At 41.7% G+C, this 26,075-nt stretch overlaps 1 protein-coding gene across 5 annotated transcripts in view; it reads left to right on the forward strand.

Annotated features, from left to right (window-relative positions):
• Positions 1 to 3,423: 3,423 nt before the first annotated feature.
• Positions 3,424 to 26,075, forward strand: part of CALD1 (caldesmon 1) — a 199,485-nt gene continuing 176,833 nt past the window's right edge. For all 5 annotated transcript variants that reach the window (XM_075159782.1, XM_075159799.1, XM_075159816.1 and 2 more), the window contains exon 1: positions 3,424 to 3,563. The gene's annotated coding sequence lies outside the window, so the exon portion shown is untranslated. The remainder of the gene's footprint in view (positions 3,564 to 26,075) is intronic.

The raw sequence follows: 26,075 nt of genomic DNA on the forward strand, positions 1-26,075 counted from the left end.
TGGGTACGGATGGGAAGAATGGCCTTCCCCATCGTGTATTTGATGCTCTGTATGCATCTTGCTGTACTGTGGGAATGTGTAGGGGTGGGGAACATACTTCCTCTTTGTTTCTGAAATGGCAGCTGAAGACATTGCAGTGACAGGGGTGGGAGACTCTGTGCTACTCAGTAATGGCCACGTGTACCATGTCAAATAAAGAGAAGAAAAATAATTTCGGAAAGCTCAATAATAAAAAGCGACTTCATTTTGAAAAGTAAAAGATTCCCTCCCCAAATACCCCAAAGACTTTTTCCAGGCAGGGAGCACAGCTCTGCTGTCACAGCTGCTTTGGGAAGAAGGCGTGGAGAAGGAGTGGAACAGGAATAATCCAAGTGGCCCCTTCGGCCACTGCTGCCTGCTGAGTCTTGGGGGCTTTGCGGTACCAAAATGCAAGTTCTTCAGAGCGGCGGTATGCAGCAACCAGACCTGCCTCCCAGGGGATGATTTATAGTGTACTTTCTAGACCACAGACTTACCTCAGCTTTAGATTGTAAATTTTGTAGGAAAAATTGATAAACCTGCGAGAGCCACAGTCTCGACAGAGATTTCCAGGTACTTCTAACATGATTCTTCTGAGGGAGTGACTGCAGGCTTAGGTCTTCAAGAATGCTCCAACAGCCCAGCACGTACAAGCGATTTGGCTCTTATCGCAAACAGTCCCACCCTTACCCTGAGTTATCGAGCTCAAGAGCTTAGCAATGAGCACTTGCAGGGCCCTTACCATGATAAGGTATCGATACTAAAATTGTGCTTGGTTTGGGGGTTTAATTTCTGCATATACTATTTTTTCTATGTCTTATATGTGCAGTCATAAACCAGGAGTTGGGTTATTCAGCCCCCAAAAATGTTTTTAGCTCTGTGCTATGACACAAAGAATCTCTGATTGTCAAAGCAGAGGGGGTAGGAAGCTGTGGCGAGAGTGGCAACCCTGGTGATGAGGGCAAGGACTATCATGATAGTTCCCCAAATTCCTACTATTCTGGATTTAGGCGTATTGTAACTATGTATTTGCAGCAGGCATTTACGGGTGGCTCCTAGTCATAGGATGCAGAGGGACACCCACTAGAAATTTAACTCTGCATTCTTCATAGCTCAAGTTTCCAGTAATATCTCCAGGAAAATTATGGTACCTGTGCCAGTTCATTGGCTTCAAAGCTTCAAGTCATGGAATTCAAAAGTTTCTCTAGGTGAAATTCAGCTCACCAAGAAGGATGCAAACTTTACTTTTCATGACATCATTTCCCCAAAGCAAAATTGGTCTTTTTGCAGAATGTTAATGGAAAAGTGACTTAGAATACAAAGAATTTGGGATGTTTTGACAAGGGAGCATCAAACTCATGGTAAGTCTCTTTCAAAAAAAACAAACCAAAACAAAAAAACCCCAACAAACCCTGAAATAAAAAACCACAAACAAACAAACAAAACCCCAGTTGCTTTCAACTTTAGGTAATGTATAGCTGCTAGTTCCCTGTTGCAGTGGACCCTGAGATTGCAGGGGTTGATGGCTATGCTGGAATGAGAACCTCAGGTTACTTCTAACATTCAGTTTTCTGCTCTCACCATTAGCATCCTTTAATCCTGTTTACTCCTCAGCCTGGATTCTTCAATGTTTTGTGTTCTCAAAATCTAGGGTATGGTAGGATCCAGTAGCAATTTGTCATTTCTTCCTAAATAATGTCACTGCCTCTTTATATTTGGTTGTTGATACGTAGGCTAATAATTTCTACAGTTAATGGAATGACTGAGAACAAGGATTTTGTTCTCTGTGGTTTAGTAAATCCTAAAAACCAAAGTTATATATATGCTGTATGTCTTAGTTTTAATATTTAAAACCAGCACAGCCACGTCATGGGAGGTGTCTACCATTAGATGAAATTTCCAAAAGGTTGTTAAAGTAAAGAAAAAAAAGGTGCCTTCCAAAAACAAATACCACTTTTTTACTTCGTCTAAGTAAGTTGTGAAATTTAAAATGACACTAGAATAATTATGATTGCTTGCTGGAAATCTGCATAGATTTGGCTCTCTGATTTTTTTTTTTTAAATGTTATAAAGATTAGTTTACTGTCTATGGATTGAATCCTTCTTGCATTACACATGTGACTAAATCCGTGGGGCCCTGTGACCAGAAAAAAAGACCCAGAAAGGCATTAAAATAGTTTAGCCCATTCAGCTGCAAAGTCATCTTACACATATTTTCCCCCTAACTGGTTTTGTGTATGTTATTGTCAAATATGAATCTGCAGAATATCTCCTGGTCTGGAATCCTGTCCCCTTAGAGCAGTCAGCAGTTCTCCTGCAGCTTTGCTTAGCGGCTGGTACATGCGTGTGTCAGGGTCTATGTACTGCGTTGTTTTCCTAAGCAATAATTTTCATATTTATTTTCACACCTTCTTAATTATTTTATGTAGCTCATTTGTTTCCAGCATCAGTCTGCATCTGTTCTTTCATTTTTTAAGCTGTCTGCATAATTTGGAAAGTTATCAATAGTGAACAATCACTAAAGCAAAACAAACAAAGATAAAAAGTTAATCTAAGCTTACTTTATCTATGGTATTGAAAGACAGTGAAAAGTATTGGTCATAATATGTAGATGTAGGGCTATCCTCATAGTAAATGAACCGGTTTTAATGTCTAGATAAATAGCTATATACCTATAAGCGAAACTTGTTTATCCAACTAGTCCAACTTGCTAAGGATCACCGTCAAAATTTTGAATGCCTTTAAAAGTTATTTTTCAGAACACGGATATTCTGTATATAACTTCTGTTGTGCTATTTGAAATGGAAACGGGCTGCGAAGCCTGCCAACTCATCTTTCATGTGCCTTTCCCACTGGTGTCTCTCTCTTTCTGCAGAATCAAGCTTGCACAGCAGAGCGTTTCTGTGTTCCCTTTTACATGTGGTCCTCGTTAAGAAAAATACAATGAAGTTTAGCTGTGGTGAAATTATTTATTTGATTTTTTTTTTAACTGGTGCAAAAAGTAAATATGTTTACTGTGTCCCTTTCCATTCAGTGTATTTCCTTTTTTAAGCTCCATTTGTGTTCAACAAGACAGCCTCTTTCTCCAAGATTAACATTTCTTATGATTGTTCCTGACAGAGGATTTACTTTCAGAGGCCCTGCTAAGGATAACCAAAAAAGGGCATGTAGCAAGACAGTTTTGGCAGCTTGCACGAATTTTCGGAGCTTTTTAGGTCTTGGTTTTCTGATGAGTGGCTTCCTGAGCATGCCTAGGGAATGACAGGCATCTCTGCAGGCAGGCTGAACCCACCTTGGCTTGTGCGTAGTCATTGGCTGCCTATTAGAATAAATTGAGGACAATGCATACCGCTGCCTGCCAATTGTAAACATAAGGGATATGTATTCACTTAGCATTGACTTTTGGGAGGGGCCAAGGAAAAGCTGTAGTTTTATTGAATAGGGCTGTGTGTGAGGCTGCTGGTGTGCCTTTCTTGCTGTGCTCCTGCCCGAGCAGCCAGTTATTCATTTCCTTCCTACTAGTTGAAAACTTTTCAGCCACAGAGGTAAGGGCTTAAGATATGTATTTGTTTGGGAGAGAGCTGGTCTGACTGCCTTTGCGTTATGATAGAGATTAAGCAGCATGCGAAATCTAACGAGCCGTGGAAATAGTGCGAAAGGGTCGGATACTATTTTTCCTCCCCTCCTCTCTCCGAGCCCCCCCTCTTTCCAGATGTTCGCGGTGAACTAAGGGAGATATCTGTGCTGGGCGGGTGGAGGGGGTGCACTCTCGCCCACCCCAGCAGACCCTAATGTTGAGGTGTGGGGGCAAGGTTCTGTACGCACGGCAGGATCTGTGCCGGTCCCACTCCGTGTGAGATCCTGCAGCGGGCTTTTTAGTGGAGAAATAACCTGTCTGTCCTTTCTTTAATTTTTTTTTTTTTTTTTTTTTTTTTTAAGAAAAAGGAATTGCAATGAAAACGTTTTTAGCATGGTAATGGCTGGTGAGTTGCTTTTAATTGTGCAACTTAAGACCTGGGCTTTCAGGGCTGCCTGACTGTAAAGGCAGTCTCCTGGCGTAACTGATACAGATACAGTAAAGCTCTGGTTAACGTAACTGATCTGATACTTGCTGAAGCAGATGTCCGTCATGGCAGCCTTTCACAGAAGTATTGTTGACAATAGATGGCATCCGTTTTTGTCTTCAGCCTTCAACATGCGCAGCAGAGTATTGCCAGGATGTTTCTTGTGAAGTTGTCTTTCCTGTTAAAAGGGGGAGAAAAAAGGCACTTGGGTGGGACCGGAGCTCTTAAAAGTCTGGGTCTGTGTTTGTGTCAGTCAGAGCGCTGCTGGGGAGAGCCGGCGAGCAGGCTCTCCTTCCCAGCTCCTTTGACACGCTCGGGCAGTTTGAAAGCGTTGTGCAAGGCTGGCTGCTGATAGCACGATATTCTGCATAGCGGGGAATTTCCTCAGAGAAAGAGCTGGGAAAATGAAGGGAGGGACGAAGTTAGCTGCAGATGGATACTTGGGAGCAGCAGACGTTGACCGAACTAGTAACCTCTGGCCAGACCTGCAGCGATAGAATTGATTTTTCTCATGTATTGTTTGGAAGAATGGGCAAGATAACTGTTTTAAAATGACTTTTTGTGGAGTATTTGTTTTCAGAGGAGTACTTATTTTCAGAGTATGCCGTTTTTATGCAATTTTGCCTAGCTGAGGAGGCTTCTCTTGCTAAAAGGCGTAAAGGAGAATAATTTGTGAAAATAACACATTCCTTCCTTGGCAGCAGCTCAAGGAAAATAAGGAGGCAGTGTGTTTCTTTTGTGAGAACTGTGTTTTTACTATAATTTGTCTATTTTAGGTACCATACTGTGAATGATTGTGCTTGTATGGTTTGCCATCAAAGAACCCTGGGACCCTGCATCCATTCTTTCTCTGTCTCATTAACTGTAGCAGTAGGTTCTGTGTGAGCGTGCGCATCTGCAAACAAGTTTCATACCTTTTTCTTCTGTCATGGAGAGACAGGATGGGGTCCTAAAATTACATACGCCCAAACCAATGAAATGGACTGTTTTAACATAAATTACAAATGGAGCGATGCCTCAAGGAAGTAAGTAGTCCATTTGGTTAATTAAATTGCCTTTAAGGTAAAGTGGGTCTGAACTATTCTCAACATATTTGAAAAAAGTACAGGTCTGCCTTTCTTTGGGAGGCTTTCTGATAGGCAGGTATCTCAGTCAATAAAACCTGCACACATTAATGTAATACCTAAATCACGATGGCAGGGGAGAAACACCAGATAAGACGCTTGTGAACAAGAGACTAAATTGAAATAACTTGTGTTTCCTGAAAACTCCTCTTTGTTGCAGCATGCAACGACAAGAGGATCAATTCCCCAGCCTTTATTCATAGGATTAGTCTTGGTGAAATCAATACCATCATTAACGGATGCAGGATCTGATGCAAGGGGAGTCCTGTGTACTCTGAATATGCTTTGACAGTGAGTGATGTAAGCACGTATTAGGAGAATAAGGGATTTTCCACAATTGCTACTTCATACGCTCGCAGCATTATCCTGACACGGAGCAGCCTGAGAAAGGGGTAACTTCCCTTGTGCTTTTATTTCTTGTCCACCACTGATACACAATGCAATAGTGACGCTGAAAGCTAGGTGATTTAAAGAAAAGAGGGGCTGTAAGTTCCTCTGGCTGACATTAGAGGGAAAATTACGGTGCATTAAGATGGGAGGATTTCTTATTCCTCGAAGTCTCTTTGGGGCCACACACAGCACGGAGGCATGCTGGTCGGCATCCACCCAGACCCGCACGGGGTTAGGGCGCAGTGCTACTGATTCCAGGTGGTGAGACTAGAAAGACAGAGCAAGGCTTTTTTTGCTGGCTGCCTGCTGGGAGGTAGCTTCTGTCATATGAAGAGAAAGATGACAAGGCAGGTCTATCAAGAAGTCCTCCTTGTTTCACCCTTCCCTGCGTGCAGCTGGAGTGGCCCTGCCTATGGGGGTGATCTTTTCATTGCAGAAAAGTGAGAGCCTGCAGGTCTTCCTTCCTGCAGGACAAATAGCATTTGAATGCCCTGGGACTGTTTAAAATACTCTGATTTCTCAGTTGCTGACATGAGACCTATTCTGTGGCTGTCCGAGTTATAATTTGTATTAAAGATCAGTGGAGTCTTTAACCCCTATCTGCCAAGGGTACAACTTGGTACATTTGATTGCTGCGTGTGAACAAAGCAGGACAAGAAACGATACGTGCATAAGAAAGAGAGGGCCAAGAGTGCAGCTGTCCATCTGCAGTGCTTGTCTGGACTCTCCTGGGTATCAGAGAAAGCACCAAAAAAGGTAACAGGGCAGAATGGGAAGTGCAATCCTGTGAACCTTTCGCTGCCTTTGAGAGAAGCTTTATGGGGAGTTTGCAGGATTGGGCTCCAGGTGTACAAAGCCTGAGGCAGACAGGCCTGTGACTGCAAAGAGTGGGAGTCTATCTTCAAAGCAAATTTTCATTCTTTAAAAATTGTCTCTTCTTAGTAACTACCCCCTGGCAGCTTGTAACAAGAAAGCTGCTTCCTTGCTAGAGCTCTCACCTTGAGAAATGTGCATGTGCAGAGGCCGGTTTGCTGGTTTTGTTCATAGCTCCTGGGTGGTTTAAAGCCCCATGACCCGGTGAGAATGGGTTTTGGGGGCATCTTTACTGGAAACAAGGCACCTACCTACATGCTGGCACTTACTTTTTTGGCGCTGGTGTTGGCTGGGAAGCTGTAGCTATTGCATGCCTCCAAATGGTTTGTCAAGGATTTGGCTAAGGCTGAAATTTGACTCAAAGGCATTTGAAGATCAGATTAGATCTGACCTTTCTGGATGAAACACTGAGGTCATAGGACAGTTGAACTATGTAACAATTTCTTTTTGCCTTTCCTGATGTTTTGGTACAGCTCAGCTAGCCCAGCGGGGAAGGACACTCAGTATGTTGTAATTTGGGATCCCTCCCACCCCCAGGCGAGCTTGCTCCTACTTTTCTTGAAACGGATTCGATTAACCGAAAAGGTTAGGGCATATAACACCGTTACTTAGCTGCTAGCCCTGGTATGTTAGCTGTATGATTTACATCTTGCGTAAGAAAGCGCTTCTTTTTATGTGTTTTTTCTTTGGAACTGTGCTTAGTGCTGATAAATGGTGCAGGGCTGGCAGCCTGGCTGCCAAGTAGATACCAGCATTAGCAGCGTGGTCTCTACCACATCCCTCTCCCCGAGCATCACCTCCTGGCCCTGTGGGGAGTGCAGCCTTCTGGACTTTCTCACTTGCAAACCTCCTGGCTTCTGCTTCCGTCTTGCAGCAACTGCTGTGTGGCCAGCTACAGCAGCGCCCAGGCTTGCTGGGCTCCCCGGCGGTGAGGCAGGTGGGCTCGGAGCTGGGGCACCCACCTCCTCCACCTATGGTCAGGAACCGCCACTGCTGACTGATGCCTCTTTCCCCCTCCCTGCCCCTCGCGTCCGCCCTTTGAGAGGGGAAAACTCTGTCCATGGAGCAGAGGGCACCTCCTGATCAGAAGATCCTGGCTATAGCAGTGTTTATGGGACTTTGGGTCGCAGCCAGGCAGAAGTGCTTGCGGGGACTGTCCTGCTGGCTTGCGGCGGGACAGGAGCAAATAACTGAGGAAGAAGAGGGAAGAGAGAAAGGAAAAAGGCGGCTATATCTGAAGCCACTGGAGTAATTTCTCCTTTGAATTTTTTCCTGTGGTCGTAAATACCTGGTGAGTCATTTAATGACTGTGTGTCTGTTTCAGTATCTTCAAGTAAAGGATAACCTATGCCTTTTTGTATTTAGCCCATAGGGCTGCTGGGGCTTAATTCGTTAGTGTTTATAAAGAATTTGTAATACCAGAATGCCAAGTTTAAGCACTGGCTAAAACCTTATTTTTGACTGATTTCCCAGCAAGAACATATGCTTTTTTTGTTTATTCACACAGATATGTATTCTACTAGAAAGTAACTTTTTCTAGATTGTGGGTGTAAAATCGCTGAAGCCCAGGGAATGAGGTGGAAGATGGGCCAGGCTCAGTAGTGACACTGAACTGACATGTCTGGAGGGAATTTCTTGGGTGCTTGCAGATTTGACTGTGCTTGCTGCATCTGAGATAGAGCCTTCCTGTGAAGTTGTCATGCACATACCAGAAACGTGGGATGACAGCTTTTACTTACAGTCCTGCCATAGTGTCAGAAGCTTGGAAGAGAAACGACTAAGCAAGCTGCTGAATCTTATCTGCTTGTCCAGTTTCATGTTGATGAGAGCATTTGAAATTGTAACTCCTGAAGCCAGGCCAGGCTGCAGTGGGGAAAATATTAGGGAAAGATTTCAGGCAATGGAAACAACATTACATGTTTCCACACCCTCTTGCGTACAGAATACAAATAAAGAGCATTTCCCTTGAGACTTGCTGTGGAGGGTGTGAAGCAAAGTGGAACCCACCCGTTTGCACATTTTCTGGTTTATGTCCTTAAATGGCAAAAAAAATCTTTGGAATTTAGCTCATAGAAGTGTTATAAATAGATTTGTGGAGATAAAGTTTTGCTGTAAATGCTCTGGTTTTGGATCTATTCAGAAGAGTAACTCTGTAGGCCAACAAATATCAAAAGGGTGGGTATTGCTAAATGCAGGAAGACTATTGCATCGCACACAGATGAGCGTGTACGTGCATGGGTGTGCGAGCACCCCCTCTCCACCTGCACTGACCCTCCCATTCTTCCTTCAAGTATGTGGAGATCTAAGGCGCACGGAAATCGCTGTGTGCACTTTTAGAAGTTAACTAACTTGGGGTGAGGGAGAACTAGCATTCATGATTCATCAGATTGCTAAGGGAGCCTGAACCTATGACAGCTCTGTAAACAACGGTCCTGAGATTTGTTGGCAGCTTGTTTTATGTCCTTCTCTGAAGCAGCTGGCTCTGGCTAGGAAGAAGCTGTGCGGGGCTGGATGAACCTTCGCCCAGCGAGCTCCGGAGCAGCGGTTCCTGTGCTCCTTCAGAAGTCAAGGTTCGGTCCTCCAGACTCATGCCAGTTGGATTCCAGTCATCTTCAAAGGGAGCTCTGCCCAAGTGAAGGAGTCTGAGATCAGGCCCTTGTTCGTTTCTTATTTGCAAGGCTTTGATGTTCCTGTTGTCTTTCTGTGACTGCCACAGGGCATGTTACTACCCTTTTCCCACTTCATTCTTTTCTTTGACAGTGAGCTCCCTAATGGTGAAATGGTCCTCCTCCCTTCCCCCCCCCCCTTTTTTTTTTTTTTAGCCACAGTGCTCACCCTGGTGAAATCTCTCTCTCATCCCAGAAGCAAAGGCAGGACCTTTTTTAATTCCTCACCTTTTCAGAGGACCTAGCAGTGCTTGTTTGATAGTCCAGATCGTTACCTTCTAATACCAGGATTTGTTCTGAGGAAATCTCTCTCTCATCCCAGAAGCAAAGGCAGGACCTTTTTTAATTCCTCACCTTTTCAGAGGACCTAGCAGTGCTTGTTTGATAGTCCAGATCGTTACCTTCTAATACCAGGATTTGTTCTGCGGACAATTTCTGCTCAGCCTTCTGGGATCAGCTGCAGATGGAGCAAAAGCTAAGGGCTTTCTGTCTGCATCGTCCTAATGACCTAGTGATAACCTGCTTTCTCTCAGCAATTTCAAAAGCCATTGAGCCAGGGGAGAATTTGGCTTTACTCTGGCCTAGTTAAAGCTCGTAGGTTTGGAAAAGAAATTCCTAGAGTTCAGCTGTAACGTGTAGAAACGGGGAGCGGGTTTGGTTAGCTCTGAGATCCAGGGAAGAGTTTGGTCGGCTCTCATTTACCTGCATAGCTAAACCTGCGGATGCCGCAGGATGTCTCTAGTCAGGATCCTTCATGGGAGGCTGGGGAGCGCTGCACCCCTGGGTCCTCAGAGAGGAGAGAGTTTGCTTTGGTTTATGGCTTTGGGAACAGCTTAGCCCCATACACAGAGCCACACCCCTGCTATGAAAATGAGGGGTTTCATTCAGATGTCTGATAAGCCACAGCTGTTGCTTTGCCACTTCAAACAAAACTTGGATTATAAAGACTGAAGTGCAGCATTTTAATTGCTGTAAATATGAATAAGAGTGTTTAGGCAATCCAGATGATACTGAGCCAAGCATTTCTGTGGCTAATGTATATTACACTGACAAAAGCAGGCCAGCTGAGAATTTCCCTACTGCTATCCCCATAACTTAAAACATCAATTGTTTTCTGCTGCACTGGTGAAAATGAGGGAGAATTTTTAACCTGGGCATCAGTTGGCCTGAATTTGATCTTGCTCTCAGCAGTGGTAGAGTGATGTAAACCGTATTGTTAGTTTAAAAAAAAAAAAAAAATTGGTCTGATCTCAGTTATCTTAGTGCAAATCTGTTTGATTTCCTTGAGTTACTCAGAATTCACAGTGGGCTGCTTGCTATCAGAAGCTGGCCCTTTTTGTTTGGCTTTCTACACATGCCCTAAAGGACGACAGCAGCAGGAAATTGGGTCAAAATCCCAGTAACAAGCATTCACTGGGAAATGATATTTCATACAAGAGAGGGCACTGCAAACCCAGAAAGCCAGTAAAATTCCACTGCTCGTTTGCTCCCTGGTGATTAAAAGGCCCTGCCATATATGGGAAAGGTCTGAGCTTCATTCACTCCAACCACAATAGTAAATGGCTTATTCACTGGACACAGTATGCGATCAAGGAGCAATGCCTTATGACAATAAAAAGGAAAAGCAGCAACTTTTGCTTGCAGTTTGTTTGCAGTTTTTTTCTGCTGTGTGTTATTAAAAGCTCTGTAACTATTTTTTTTTGTTCCTTTATTTAGATCCCTGTAAACTGCAGTCAGTTTGGTTTGCCACTTAACCCTCCCCCCATAAAACCAGACACACCAGCCTATTTCCTCTCCTTCCCCCTATACAACCCAAACAAGAAAGACATTTCCTCTACCAGTATATATAAATGTAGCTCCTCTGTTTTCAGTAAATCTATTGTAGATTTATAGGACTAAAGACTGGGATTAGTAGACAAAAATCTTATTCTCACCAGGTATAAAACATTAACAAAAGCAATGATTAAATGCCAGTGTTTCAGAGACAGTGATGGGACCACAGGAGTGAAGCAAATAGAAAATGTGTGTGTGTGTATGAATAGGGATGAGTTGTGGGGTAGGAAGGGAGCAATGTGCTTTGGATGGAAGTTGCAGAAGGGGTCCCCAGTGCTCCACACACCCTTCAGGGATTTTCCTTCCACCACAAAAGTTTCTGCAGTGAAACCCTACACAGATGACATTAAGATGCAAAGTCATTGGAGCACAGTTGTGTTTACATTCTTGCTTTTCAGCTTATTTTGTTTAGGGATCAGTCCTCTCTCTGCCCTCCAAATCACGGGGATAAAGTAGTTAATCTATTTGCATTTTGTTTCATAAGGAGAAAGACAGTTAAGCAACTGCAGCAATGGAGCTACATAGGGTTCTCTCCTTGCTGGAGATTTTCTGGAGTTTTTATTGGTTTTGTGTTATGTTAGAAATATGATGTTTGTGTCATATTGGTAGATTTAGAGATTATGTCTGGGATCCTACCCCTATGTAATTTTGATGAAAACCCACCTCTTTGTGGCCAGAAGGGCTGCTTGAGCAGTCCGATCTCCCAGACTACATGCCTCATTGCACACCACCCAGTTACTCATGTTTTGAGGCCACTTAAGCTGACACGGTTAAAATGGATGTTGTTGTCAGCCACAGGACAGGTTGGCTGGATTTGAAGCCAGTCTTCTGCTCCTCCAAAACGTTGTTGTGTCTCCCAGGAAGGTTCACAGCTCTGTGACAGAGGTGTGGTTCAGCTTCTATTTTCATATACATCTGGGCGCCTCTACGATTTTCAGCAAGTGTACTGTTGAATGTAACTGTAATATGAATTTTTGTCCATGTCAAGAAAGCAGAGTTTTTTGCAGGTGACCTGCCAAAGGGTGATAACAGATTTACCTGGCAGTTTAGGTTATCTAATGACTGGCAGCCTTCAGGTGGTTTGGCTTCTCAGTACCAGAAAATTGCTTTTTGACACATGGCACTGCTTCTGTTTCTTCTGTTAAGGAAAACTGGCATTTTGTTTGGTAGTCCTTTATTATCCTCTGATATCTCTCCTCCATGAGAAGAAGTGGGGTTTGGGTTTTTTAACTATTATTTTGCTAAAGGTGAAACCGGCCTCCTTAACTGTATCTGAAAGGTCAAGATCTTTTAAGTCAAAGAGAGGGAGGATGTAAATTAGGCCTGCATTGAGATGTTGCTGCTTTTCATCTCTGGATGGCAGTACTTCTGAGGAGATGTCATTTGACCATTATCATGGAGTCATGCTAAGACGTGCTCACTGAGGAACCCTAATGTGGCCAAAAGAAGCACTGTCAGGTTGTGACAGCTGGGTAATGCAAGAGTAACACATGTGAATACTTCTGTTTTCCAGCTTTTAGAAGGATCAGGGATAGCCAATTTGCAGGACCAAAATAACTAGCTATCTAATCTTCTTCATATTTCTTCATTCAGGATTTGGATTGTGAGAAACCTTGCATTATATCAGCTTCTTAAATGGCATCTGGACCCTCTGGGAAAAGTCCTTGAATAATAAGCACATTGAATGCAATAAGTATTATTGCATGGTTGAAAAAACTTTTTATTTCTTCTAATTTTATCATCTTTGGTCTTTCTGAGCCCAAATGGAAGATGTGAGACTGCTTTGTTTTTCTTTTTCCTCTTAAGAGGAAAGTGTAAATGATGCATGCTTTGGAGTAATTTTCCCCCCGCTTCCCCTCCTCTAAGTGATTTGTGGCCAAGCTCGGTGTTTGTGCAGTCTCGTTCTGGCTACCTGTAGAGAAGCTCTGCAGAAATTCGTGGTGTTCAACTCTGCTGCTCTGCACTGTCCATGACTGGGAGTTCCCCTTCCCTTGTTGAGGTCCTTCAGTAAAGGCTGTCAAAGTCATCATTTTACAAGACAAGTTTTTTGATTTGTGTTAATGTTTTCTAGAACAACACCCTTCCCTGTTGTGCTGCTTGTGAACTGCCTTAAAGCTTCAGTCCATTGTCTAACAAAGGACTTCCATGGTCAGTAAAGATGTTTATTGCTTCATCTGTCAAACCACAAAGTTAGTGTGTCATTCTTGGGCCACCTGCTCTAACAACCCAATTGTTTTTCCAAAATAGGCAGCATTTTTGTTTTTTTTTTTTCTGTTCACTACCTTCTGTAATAGATGTGAGCTCCTTTCTTGGAGTCGATATATAGCAAACTTAATATTAACAAGAGGGGAGGGAGTAATCGTGTATCTGCCTTTGTTATCAGAGCATCTGATAAAGACCAGTTCACCTTAGTAAAAAATGAAAGGAATTTACTATATATGTAGGAAATATCTTTTGTTATAAAAAACCAGATTGAAGTGGTGACAGACTATGAATTTGACTTATGACAAAATACAGTTATACAGTTCTGAAAGCCTGGAGACTGGTGTGATGAACTGGAAAAAACATTATAATCTGAGTACATTATTTCTGTCTCTCCTGTGACCCTTCAAGGCAATGGAAAGGTACTGATGGAAAGGCTGTTGGCATTAGCAGGCATAGAACTGGTTTCATTGATCTTGGTTCAGTGCTTACAGGTCACTGAGGCTGAATTTAAATATTTACATTCGAAGCTTTTCCCTGATTTAGAATTAAATACAAGAAGCTATAGACATTAAAACAGAACAAAACAAAAACCAAAAAACAAAACCCCAAAACAAAAACACAAACAAACAAAACCCCCAACCCCCCCCAACAACACCAACACAAAACAAAACAAACCCCCCCCCCCAACCACAAAAACCCAAAAACTCCTCCACAAAACCAAACACAAAACTAAAAATGAAAACTTGGAAAAGACATATTAGGTCATCTTGTCCCTTTCCTCTAGGCGGTGCAGGGTGATTCCCTGTAGTATATTCACACGTGTTTTGTCCATAAACACCTCTGTTTATTAACAAAATACAATAAGCTGTAGTTTTTCAGTAAGGATTGGGATAGTTTGCTGCACTTTCTAGTTTTTAGCAAGGGGAAATAGCTATCATTCTAAAATGTGTTTCTTGGCCCACGGATATTGCTCATGTGAATTCAAGCAAAAAAACCCTAATGAATGGAAACTTGTGGAAGAGTTAACGGCAGCTGGTTTTATTATGGACCATGGCTCTGACATGATCTCACACACGAGTTTAATACAAGTGTTACCTCACTGACTTCAATGGAACTGCTTTTCATTTGCAAGGGAGTAAATGAGGCCAAAATCAGACAGAGACCTAGGGAGACTCTCTGGGAGAGGGTTTTAGTTTGGGGAATGTGCTTCACATACATATAAAATATATGGGCATATCTGCACATTGCAGTAAATGTGTCAGGCCACCTGGGAGAAAGGGGCCAAATTCTGCTTTGAATAGCACCTGTGTAAATCCAAAATGAACCGTAGGGGTAGTGTGCCAGGGAGGGCCAAAGCAGTATCTAATTTTTCTGAGTACTGGGCTGAGTTTCTTTCTCATTGGATTTCTGATGTTTTCCTTGATGAGATGGTTAGGAAATACTGCAGGGTAAGACTGTTCTGCAGGGAGCTTCAGGTTTTTTGCTGCCTAATTTCAACCATCAAATTAAAAGAGAAATTGTGTTGACTATTATGAAGCCAGCTCAGACAAAAGCATCATACGTGCAGTTATTCCGCCTTGAAACTATCAAAGGAAGCAGTATATTTCTTGCTCTATTGAAAGTGTAGCTTTGGTCTCAAAAAGGGAGAAGAGCTTTGAAACTTCTTGAAGTCCAACAGATGTGTTATTTAAAAGCAGGATGCGTGGGTGCTACAGCAACAGTCTGCAACTGAGGTGGGCTTTGCTGTCTCTCTGGGTGTGAGGAAACGCAGTTGAAGATGTGATAGGTATTGATTAAGAGTGAAGAAAGGCCAGGGAGAGAGGTTTTGTCATCTTGGTTTCTTGCTTCGTGTGTTTTGGTGGTCCTGCTTGCTGCTCTCCTCTACAGCAGCACCTGAGGTACAGGCACACCTGGAACCAGAGTCTGCAGCCTCTTCAGTGTGAGCTTTGAAATGTTGTGTTTTAGGGCTAGTGTTTAACACAGTTCCCTTGATTTTAGCAGGATTTCCCACCAGTCTGAACGCTGTTTCAGATGCTTTTTGCTTTGCTCAGTCTTTGAAATGGTGATGTTTACAGGTGCGTGGTGTAAAGGTTCATTGTGATGTGCTTTGCAGTGTGATGCTGTGCACTCCCAGTGACAGAGGGAAAACATTTTAAGACTATGGAGTTATGTATTATTAACTTTCATTTTTACTTTACTTGAGGTCTTGAAGGAAAGCAGAATGATGGTACGCCAAAATTGAGGGGGAGAAGGCAGTAAAGTATGGGGAACGTTTTAAATAGCCCTATCTGCTTGTTTAAAAGGGAGCTTTTATGGAGTGGGGTTACAAGTCTCTTCCCAGTCTATTATAGGTTTCTTGCTGTTCACTGTCTGAGCCAAAGCTAATTACATTGTCCACAGAAAAAGTGCAGCAGAAGCTAGTGTCCCTGTGGTTCATACAACTGCTAATTATTCCCAGTGGTGATGCAGAAACGTATTCTTACAGAATTGGTCTGAGATCACCAACTTGTTTCACGTAGGATGCTGTTCTGCCATCAAACAGAAATGACTTCTGTTAGCTGCAATGCTTTGCCAGATTCACAGTGGTGAGCATGAAGTAGAGGCCCTATTGCTCAGAGGATTCGTGATGAGATTTTTAGTCTTCTCTGGATCTTCCTCCTAAGCAAATTAAGTGCTGCTGAGAGAGAGAAACGCCAGTGGGAGAGCTCTTGTTTGAATACAGCACAGAAAAGTTTTCTCCTGCTTGCTTCCAGCGTGCTTCTGTCCTAAAAAAACCCCCATATTCCTATTTGAATACTGTCTTTAGCTGAACAGAGCTTGCCAAATTCAACCTGACCTGTATATGCTAAATAATATTGTGCATGTTGTAGGTCCCTTCACTGAGACGAAAAAGGCTGAGGTCGTCTGGGATGTCAGTGAAAGAGGTAGGGGCAGAGACCATGACTTCTGTCTGCTACAGCAAGACGTACAGGTCTAAACTATGCTGGGCATAATATTCACAGGCCTACTATTTACTTACCTTTTTTCACATAGCTCCTGGGACTACCATATTGACCACAAAGGGAGAAATAAGCAAGCAGGGGAATTTTTGCTTGTGAAGAATGATTAAAATTTAAGAGCAGTTTAAACACATTTAGAGGTGTTAGAGGAGGGAGAAAAAAAAAAAGCCCAAGATATTGAATACAGGGTTATCTGCTGAACATTCTTCAATGTGAATAGGACCTGAATAGATGTTGTCTAGTGACTTGGATGTCATGAGATGTGATGCCTTTTAATATATGCTGAATTTCCCCTTTGCTATTTAGTTAAGTACAATGTTATTAGGGAGTGTTGTGGTATTATGTCCAAAGTAGCCTGGCCACCCTTGATCAGTTTTATTTTTGATCAGTAAAAGTGCAGGGTAAGAGATGCTGAACCAGATCTCTGCCGCTGGATACTTGTTGCTGCTGGGAATACTAAGCTGGCCTACATCCATGGAGTTGTATTAGTATCACACTTATTGTATTGGAATGCTTTTAAGAAACTCTTTTCTTCATAATTTCCTGGAGGTATTCTCAGCAAATGGGCAATAGACTCTGTAGGCAGTGCATCTGTCACGATGGTTTCAGAAAGCAGAGGTGGCGCAAAGTTCTCTGGCACTAGAACCAGACTTCAGTGCAGGAATGAAAACTGTGGGATGGAGAGATAGCAGAAGCTCAGACAGACGGTGTTGCATCCATTTTTGCCATGTCTAAAAGTGTCGCAGTAGTTGAAATGAGTGTGTCAGAAATGCACAACTGCTATTTTATGCTGAAACATGTCTATAACAGAGGACAGGAGGCTACATAGAAATAGCTGTGTTCCTCATGCAACTTTGGTGCTGCCTGCTGCACAAGGAGCATGAAAGTATCTCTCTGAAATACCAGAAAGAAAAGCTTTATGTACCACATGTGACTTTGCATTTATACAGGTGCAACTGGCTTCAACTGAAGGGCCATTTTGATGAGAGATGGAATGTCTCATTTATGTCATCGATATAAATTACATTTTGACAGTTACACGAGTGGTAGAAAACAAACACACTCCACTTGTGTTGGCGTTCTTGTTGTGTGCATAAAAGACGACCTGTCCTCCATACCCATATGCATTTTCTGTAAGGACATAATGCCTCTATTCAGTATTCATAAAGATGGTAGTGGCTACCCAACTTGGCTGCTTCATGAAGAGAGGCATTTGCAGAATTCCACCCAGCTGAAATCACTGATTTTTGCAAATGGAAATTGTTTATACATTTTTTCTTCATTAAAGAAGAAATGCAATTAGTGGTTTACAATGTTTATATGGATAGCATCAGCTGAATCTTGTTCCAGTCCATTGCATGCTGTTTTAATGTGACCTACAATACGCATTATGCAAAAAATCTGTCTGGGATGCCCAATGTTAAGTGCAAAATCCCAACACGAATATGAAGCTTTGTCAAGCTGAATTAAGCTCCTTAAGTGATATCAGGAAGGGTTTTGTTGGTTTGTTTATTTTTTTGCAAGGGATAGGGATGGAGGAGACTGAATAGAAGTAAGATGGTATGCTGTAACTCTGAAGGATTAGATCTTGAATTACTGCTGTATTAAATCTAAAAACTTAAGTCAAATCACGGCCGAATGTTCACCTTTTCAATTCAGTGATCCCTAGAAACTCTTTTGGGAAGCCAGCTGTGCTCTCAGCAAGTTTCTTGCTAACAAGGCAAGGGTGTCAATTCAAAACTTTTGGGTGTGCCAGCAGCGCTAAGAGGGCATCAAGTCTCAAACATGCTGGTTTGTACGAAACTGAGTCACAATGCTCCTCCAGATTGCTGCTTCTTTTACCTGATTGCTTTATTTTGTATATGTTTTTCTTCACTTCAGCTTTATTGATCAGATATTACTTCTGGTTTAATAATATCACAGCAATATAAAGCTTCCGGACAATTTATTTACGTACCTCTTGGGCAATTATACTGTAGTGTTTTACTGCTTATTGCATTTGAAACCCGAGCAACCTTCAACAGGTTTACCTCTGTTGAAGCTCATTTCACTTCTAACCACGTCATACTACAGAGTACATCTCTGGAAGTGATGCAAAAAAAGTAATTTTTTCCCCTCTCCCTCGAGATTAAAACAACGTATTGTGTTCACTAGAGTACTAAAAGAAAGAGTGTACTAGAGAAGAATGCCTGTTCTGAAAATCCCCACCACGATGATCCATACAGACAGTGAAATACCTTATTAGAGGTGTTGCACATCAGAAGTGGTAGGTAGTCTCCTATTTATACTCTGAGGCATGGTATTTCCAACAGCTTTTGGAAGCAATCATTCCAATTTTGGGGTGTCCCATGACACATGCATAATAAAATCTGAATTACCTAATTATCTGAATTAATCTGAATTACCCTAATACAGCGCTTTTAGAAACTTTTAATTGTTATAGTTTGGATTGGGAGTTACTCTCCTAAAAGAGCAGTTCTTTGGCTGTTGTGGGGGTTTTTGTCAATGCCTGTTCAATTCTGTTTCAGCATTTCTTCTACTAATAGCTGACGCAGACTGCGCAAAGAAACATGGGCCTGGCTTTGACTTTACAGTGTCTTTACAGTTCCTAGTTTGTGCTCACCACTGGTGACTGAGAGGAATGGGACCTGAAATTTCATTTTGAACGCTACTTTGCCATCAAGATGTTCAGTCACTGCTCTATTGCCAGAAGTACCAGATTTTGATAGGAACCTCAGGTGTTGACTCAGAATAATGTCATTGCTTGTGCATAAAATTATGTGGATTGAAAAAAGCTTTATTTAAAGGAGACCAAAGATTTAGACATTTAGGTAATTGCTGTCTAATTATCATAGCCTTATTAATGTGACGAGGAAAGAGAGAAAGGAATATAAGGTACTTTGAGCTAGCAGGTAAGAAATATAGATCCTGTAGTACATGCTAGCTCCAGTTTTTCATTTTTTAAAATGTGTGTATGGTTAGCAGCTTTAAGCACTGGATGCTGTCTTTGATTATAACAGTGCTGAACTTTATCTGCAAAATTGAAACCTCTGATTTTCTAGTACATCAGTAAGTGAAACCTAAGCACATGTAATCTGTAAAAATAAATGTAATTACTTTAGCAAATGTATTACAGCTGGCCAGGTTTAACATTAAGATACCTGTTTCTTATAGCTGACTAGTGTCAGAAGACAGAGGTGATGGCTTGAGCTGTGCTGTGCAGACAGAACGGAGGAGAAAAATTATTGCCTTGCATTCTTCTGTGTGTACATTAAAGTGAATTAAACTGAGTTGCAGTTCTGACCTTTGACATTTCTTCCCACTATTTTCTTCTGTTTAAAGCATCTTGGTGAAAGTAGCTTTTTTAATTTCAAAAGCTCTGGTAAAATTGTAGCTAAGTGGACTGCTTCAAAATTGAACACTTGATAAAATCTTCAAGAACACCTAAGGCATCTGAAAGCTGTCACTGATCTCTTTCAAAGTGGTGGTGTGCTAGAGCAGGAGATGGGACTCTGTTGCACTCCATGTCTGGTGCTGCTTTTGTTTTGCTTTAGCAGAGTTTTTGGCCTTGTCTTGTTTACTTGTCTATAAAACACATATTTCAGATTTCTGTAGTAGCACAGGGGTAAAGGGCTGACCTGCAGCAAAAGGGCTGACCAGTGTCGGTCCGTGATTGCTATGGTGATAACGATAAGCTCACGAAAGGCTGTGGAAGATCTCTGTCTGGTCAGACCACAGGCACAAAACACTGCTTGCATGGGTGTAGCTCTCTTCATTATTCTCCAGATTCTCCCCAATAAATGTTGGTGTCATTTCCTATTGGGGGTAGGACCTTATTAATCTGCTACAAAAGTATACTTATTTCCTCATCTTTTGGAAATTTCAACAGTTAGAAATCCTGTTTCTTACAGGAATGTTGTGACTTGAGACTTAATTAGTGTCTACAAAGTGCTTAGAGACCTTTTAATGAAAGGTGCCCTGAAAGTGATAAGTGCATTGTGATATTGTTAACTAAAGTGATGCCCACAACAACTAGTGGCTAGATAAGGCTATCATCAACTGCTAAGCTTTTTCTGTGCCTGCTCTTTGATCTTGCAGGTTTCTAATTCCTCCTTTTCAGCAGTTTTAAATTCCCCTTTGCAAAGAATGCGTGTTGCTGAAGTAATGTGGACCAACTGATTTTGGGTCACTAATCTAAACAATTGGTGCAAATTATTAGGTTTACAATCTCAGTCTTAACTTAGAGCACTGGGGTTTTTAGAACTGCGCTCTGGGAGGCGTAACAACATTTAGAAATTACTGCCTTGAGTAGCCAGTGTAGGGTACAGGACAAGACTACTAATAAAATAACTAAGTTACTCCATTGACCAATTAAAGTCCTCCCCCCCACTTAGAAAAACAATGTCAGATTTAAAACAGTCAAGGATCGTGGTATTACAGCCAGGTCCAGCTAAGGTGTGATGGCTGTAGGAAGAGAGGACTCAGAGGGACTTCCTATGCATTTCAGACCACTGCAAGAAGCAGCTGTAATCTTAGCTGTGGACAGATATGTAATCATCCCTCAGCATTACACCGGGAGGGGGACGCATCACTCCTAGTGTGTGGTCCATACTGAGGCACGGGTGCAAGGAGTTGCAGCCAGTTCATCTCCTACCCCTACAGTAATTCTGTTCCCTGAGAAGGCTTTTGTGGCAGTAAAATAAGCAGTAACAGTTCTTAGGGATCCTCTGTCTCCACCTCAGGGGTACATAAGTTGCTACCTTTCCTCCAGCTCTAAGACCAGGAGGAACTTGGCCTCTGGTGCATTAGAGTTGAGGCGTGTGTGGCTCATTCCTCTTGGGGCTACTCTGTGGGGAGTTAGCAGAGAGAGAGTACACATGGGACCTTGCTGAGAGGTGGCCTCATTCTTGTGCTCACATATTCTGGTCTTTCCAAGAGTCGTTTTCCTCCTGTGAGATGTTACTGGGAGTGTTTTGTGGCATTAGTAGAAACTCTGTATCTTGGTCTTAACCCCCCTGCCTCTCATGCAGCATCTGGAGAGAAAAGCTGCAGTGGAGGCCTAAACTTTGTGGGTGTATTTTTTTTATTTTGCTTTGGGTTGCCTTTTTTTTTAAGAAGGAAAATTGCAGTTTTTGAATGACCTGCAGACATTACGTGGGCAAAATTCCTGCTTCAAATAGTTCCCAGGGTACTCTGCATTGTATATGGCCCCTAACGCCAAGCAACTTGTAGCTGAGATTCGTTTTGTTTGCTTGCAAAAGAAAATTAATATATCATGATGGGCAATGCATGGCACATAAGTCAAACTACACAAACAACTGAGGATTTTTGTGTTCTTATATCTGTCCATGGATAATGTTTAGAAAACAAAGTCCTTTGAAAACCTTAAGGAATTTTGGCTGCTTTTCAGAAATGGTAGAGTTAAGTCAATAAAATGCTCAGTAGAGATTGTATGTCCCCAAACATATTTCATCTTGACAGGTTATATACTATTGAGAACTGCAACCATGACTTGAAGCCAAGCTAGGAAAAGAACACTTCTGTTACAGGGCTGCATTTGATGGGAATCTGAGGAGGAGAAGGGAGAGAATAGTGTGTGCTCTGAGAACGCCAAATGCAGAAAGCTTCTCCAAGCTGAAATCCTGGGTTGTATAAATCATTGTAACTCTGCTGGCATCAGTAGGTCTTTACTGATTTACATCTCTTGGGCATCTGGTTTGTTTTTTATTTTACACAAACCTAATTGCTCTGGATGCATGAAAGCATGGGTTTTAATAGAATTTATATTGATGGGTAGTAGCTTGGAGTCTAAGTGTTAAACTTTCTAATCGGTATCGTTTGCCTTAAAAAAAAAAAAAAAATGGGCAAATGGGGTAATGTCTAGCCTCCAAGACCTCTGCCTGAACCAAATCCATACACTTTGTTTCTCTGCACTGATGTGGCTTTATTGAAGTTTGCTCATCAAAGAGCTTGCTTTTATGCAAGAGTATGACTGGAAAGAATAGGCTTTCTGGGTAGCAGACAGGGAGTTACTAGTTATGTGACATTAGAACAGATACTTTATTGCTCTTTGGGTCCTCCCATCTGAAAGGAACATGAATAATTCATTCTAATAGCAGGAAGGATAAAATCTGGGTCTTGGTGATAGCTGTTGAATGAAGCTCAATACATCTAGTCGCACTATTGCATGATTATAACTCTTTGGGTGTATAGAGACAGAAAAGTGGTTTCTGTGTAGCAACAAATTGCCTGATCTCTGTTTTATTATATCTAGCCTGCAAATTAGTAATGTGAAGGTCTGCTCTTTTTTCCCAATGAGAGATTTAATATAAAGGTTGTAGTCTGACATTGGGTGTTGCATCTATTGGTAGGAAGGTGTTTACTCATCTATTTTTTAGGAAGATGGAATTAACTTTGCAGGTACTATAGGAAAATTATATGCAGGCAGCACAGAATGCGTATGGGCTACAACAGCTTACCGTCGAGGGTAGGGAAGAGTAACTCTGAAGTGAATTTGGATGGTACCTTTGACCCACTTAATTAGCAGAAAATGGAATGGTTTGGGGTTAAAGTAGTGAAAGAATTACAGAGGATTTAAGTCCACTTCTCAGTCATCCTATACGAGCATTGGCAAGACTTTTAAGAAGGGAGTTTAAAAAGTCTGATTTTAAGAGAGACTGTGCTCCTGAAACCCTTTGGTGCTTTGGGAAATCTTTAGTATTTTAGATCTTGTAAGAAGACATAGTGGACCACTGGTGGTTGGTGACTTCTCCTTTTGCCTGTCCCCTCAGAAGCCTGACTTCTAAAAGACCCCAGGCACTCTTAATGTGTAAGGAGGAGCTACGATGTGAACGTTTATCAGGCTGAGTGTCTTAAAAACAAGTATGACCATAAGTCACACAGCAGTATGTACTGCCTTATAGGGTTATGTGGAAAAGTTTGTATTAAAAAATTAATCAAATGATATTTACATGTGTAGGCTGAATTGATTTTCCTTCATAGAAATACCTTGAGACGATGTGTTTTTGTGTTGCTACTATTAAAATAAATATTTTTGACTGTTATACTTCATTTGATTTAAAAAAAAAAGTTGGAGGAATGTTTATTTTTTCCTCCTTAGATGTTCTGTCCTTGAGGCAATGAACAGTGGTTTGAAACTGATAAGAGATGCAGTTGAAAACGCAGCTGTTGGCTGCAGTGTAGAGGCAGCTGTTCAGAATTAAAAACCTTTGAGGGCCAGCACTACAGCTGGTATAAGATGGCAATAGATTTTGGTGGCTTTGCAATGGAAGTCCAGTGCTCGGTAGAAATCCCTGTATTTTCAGTTCTCTCACATTTTCATTTAAAGTTATCTTACGATTTATATAACTGGAGGAACTTGGTCTCTTTGGAAATCTGCTGGGCAGAAAGGCTGTAAGTTAGAAGTGCCTTTGTCTGCTGCAAGTTTCCCAGCAAGTGACCTGAACAATTGCTAAAGTGTGTGTCGTGGGTGGTTTTCCACCCCCTCACCCCCCGCACCCTTCCCCACCATGGCTATGCGTGTTGGGCTGATAGGTTTCATCTTTCCCTAGAAGTCTTCCTTTATCCACTTAGGTTCAGTTATATAAATTATATTGAGGGGGGAAGTTTGCACATAAAGTGAGATTGACCACTGTGAATTATTTCTCCCCTATGCAAGAGGAGAAAGCAACATATATGACTTGGAAATGTATCTGAATTAAATACAACACATACGCATTCATATTTTTTTTGGGTGGGGGGCATCCAAAGCTAGTGGTGACGTTACTTACAGGGAGGTTTTAACAGGATGCAAAGGGTAGCTTTCTCCACCTTCCCTAAACTCAGTTAGTGCTGCGTGGTGTGGTGCGTGCTCTCTGTGTCACGAGGTAAGTACCAGACAACCTTCTCCTCTTCTTCTCAATCTTTAGACAGTGGAGGCAAAACTGGGCTATGCTGAAGCCATTCCACAAGGGCTGGAGCGTTTGTCTTGCACTGTATTGTATTGACTTCGGCTAAGGCAGGATCAATTCCTTAAGGTCCAGGAGTAGCAATTATAAAGCATAGCATGTTCAATAAAGCGGAAGCTTTTTTTTTTTTGCTTCATGGAGAGGTCCTACGTTTGAATTAAGAACTCTCACTAGCCAAAGACTTTATTGAATCTTCACTGTTTTTTTTTTCTTCTGATGACTCTAAATCTTGAAAAATATTTAATTGAATTGGGTAACTGAAAGATATTAAAACATACCAGGAGCTTGTAATTAGATACTCCTTTTGAATTGTATTCTTGACCTCTACTTGGATGGCTCATTTTTAGAGAGATATCTGCTGAATGAGACTACATGATCTGAAGTTCTGGGGACTGAATGGCACAGTGTGATGCAGAATTGTAAGGTCAGATCCAGCTGATGTCAGCGAAATTACCAAAAGTTGTTGCTGTCTGACAGCTCCACAGTGATTTAAGGCATGCGAAGCAATATATTCCAGCAATGTTCAGGAAATGCTTTTCAATTGAGTTCTTAAGACATATTCTTCCACTAGACCCATTTATAGTCATTCTAATCATTAGTAGATTATAGCTCAGGATTTAGTTTTGTCTTTAGGGAAGCATAATGAAATCTGCATTGCTTAGCCTCTGCCATAACTTTTTCTAAATAGAGGACTTCACCTCCAGGTCCGTCTATCCAGCATCTTTCATCAGCACTGGATTCACTCAGTTTGTCATGCTGCAGTAACCTCTGAAGCATGCATGTTCAATGAGGTTGGTCAACATTGTGCTGGAAGAGTGAAATCTGTAGTGCTGTGAAATAGCGATATAAAGTCAGACAGGTTCCCCAGAGAGAAAAGAGTTTATTATAATGCATATACTTAAACAGACATGGCTATGGTTGCATAGGACATGACTGGCTGCTTTTCTTTTGAAGCAACTTACTGATTTTTTGTTTTCACAGTGCCAATTGGACTAATTCCTCTAAATGCAGAACCTTCCATTGTTGGGCTAATTTTGCACTCAGCTAAAAGTGTACGAATATTATCTGAGGCTTTCATTCCTTCACATTTTTTCTTCTCTCTAGTTGTTGAGAAATTGCACGATGGTGACTGGCAGGTAAAGAAAATCAAAAGCAAAAAGTGAATGATTGAGATATGATTGGTACAGATTTTTAAATGTGAAAATTGCCACTATGAGCCAGCTGAAGGTAATGATGTTATTCCTGAATGTATCACTAAAATCATGAACCAGTTTAAGTGAAGTGGCATTTTGGATGTGGAGTCAGGGTTTTTCAGAAGTCACACTTCACCAAAAGCAGGCATTCTTTTTTTGCTTTCACTGGCGGAAATCCAGATGCATGTTTTAAAACTCAGTTTACTCTGGATCTGTACTGAAATAAGCAAAGACAGAATATTGGTCCAGATGAGGATGCTTAAATCACAGCCCATATCTTCATTTCTCTTCTTTTCCTTCAGTTTATCCTCCCTTTGAAATCTTGGCCACCCAATAAAGTTTCTGAATGCTGTGATCTGGAACATTCTCTTAAAACAATACCTGCAAAGTTATTTTAGATTGCTGATTCATTGCCATCCTTCCTAGGGTTTTTAGCTTTTCAATTCTTTCTGCAATGATTCTTGATGTTGGCAAGCCCAAGGCAGTAATAAAAAGAAGCAGCTAGTCTTTTGCTCAGTACTTGGTTGTCCTATATCCTCTGATTTCCCTCATGGCAGAACAAGCTACTGGTAAGGTACTCTGGTGCTCAGCGTGATCATTCATATCATGTTTCTTTAAATACAATTTCATGGAAGCTTGCTTATAAGAAGTGCTGGATGCGCTGTGTTGAAATGAAATTAATTTTCTTTCTAGAAGAAGATCGCCTAAACAGAAGCTTTTATCAGACTTCCCTCCTGAAAGAG

The sequence above is a fragment of the Calonectris borealis genome, chromosome 1 (assembly GCF_964195595.1).
Source record: "Calonectris borealis chromosome 1, bCalBor7.hap1.2, whole genome shotgun sequence".
NCBI lineage: Eukaryota > Metazoa > Chordata > Aves > Procellariiformes > Procellariidae > Calonectris > Calonectris borealis.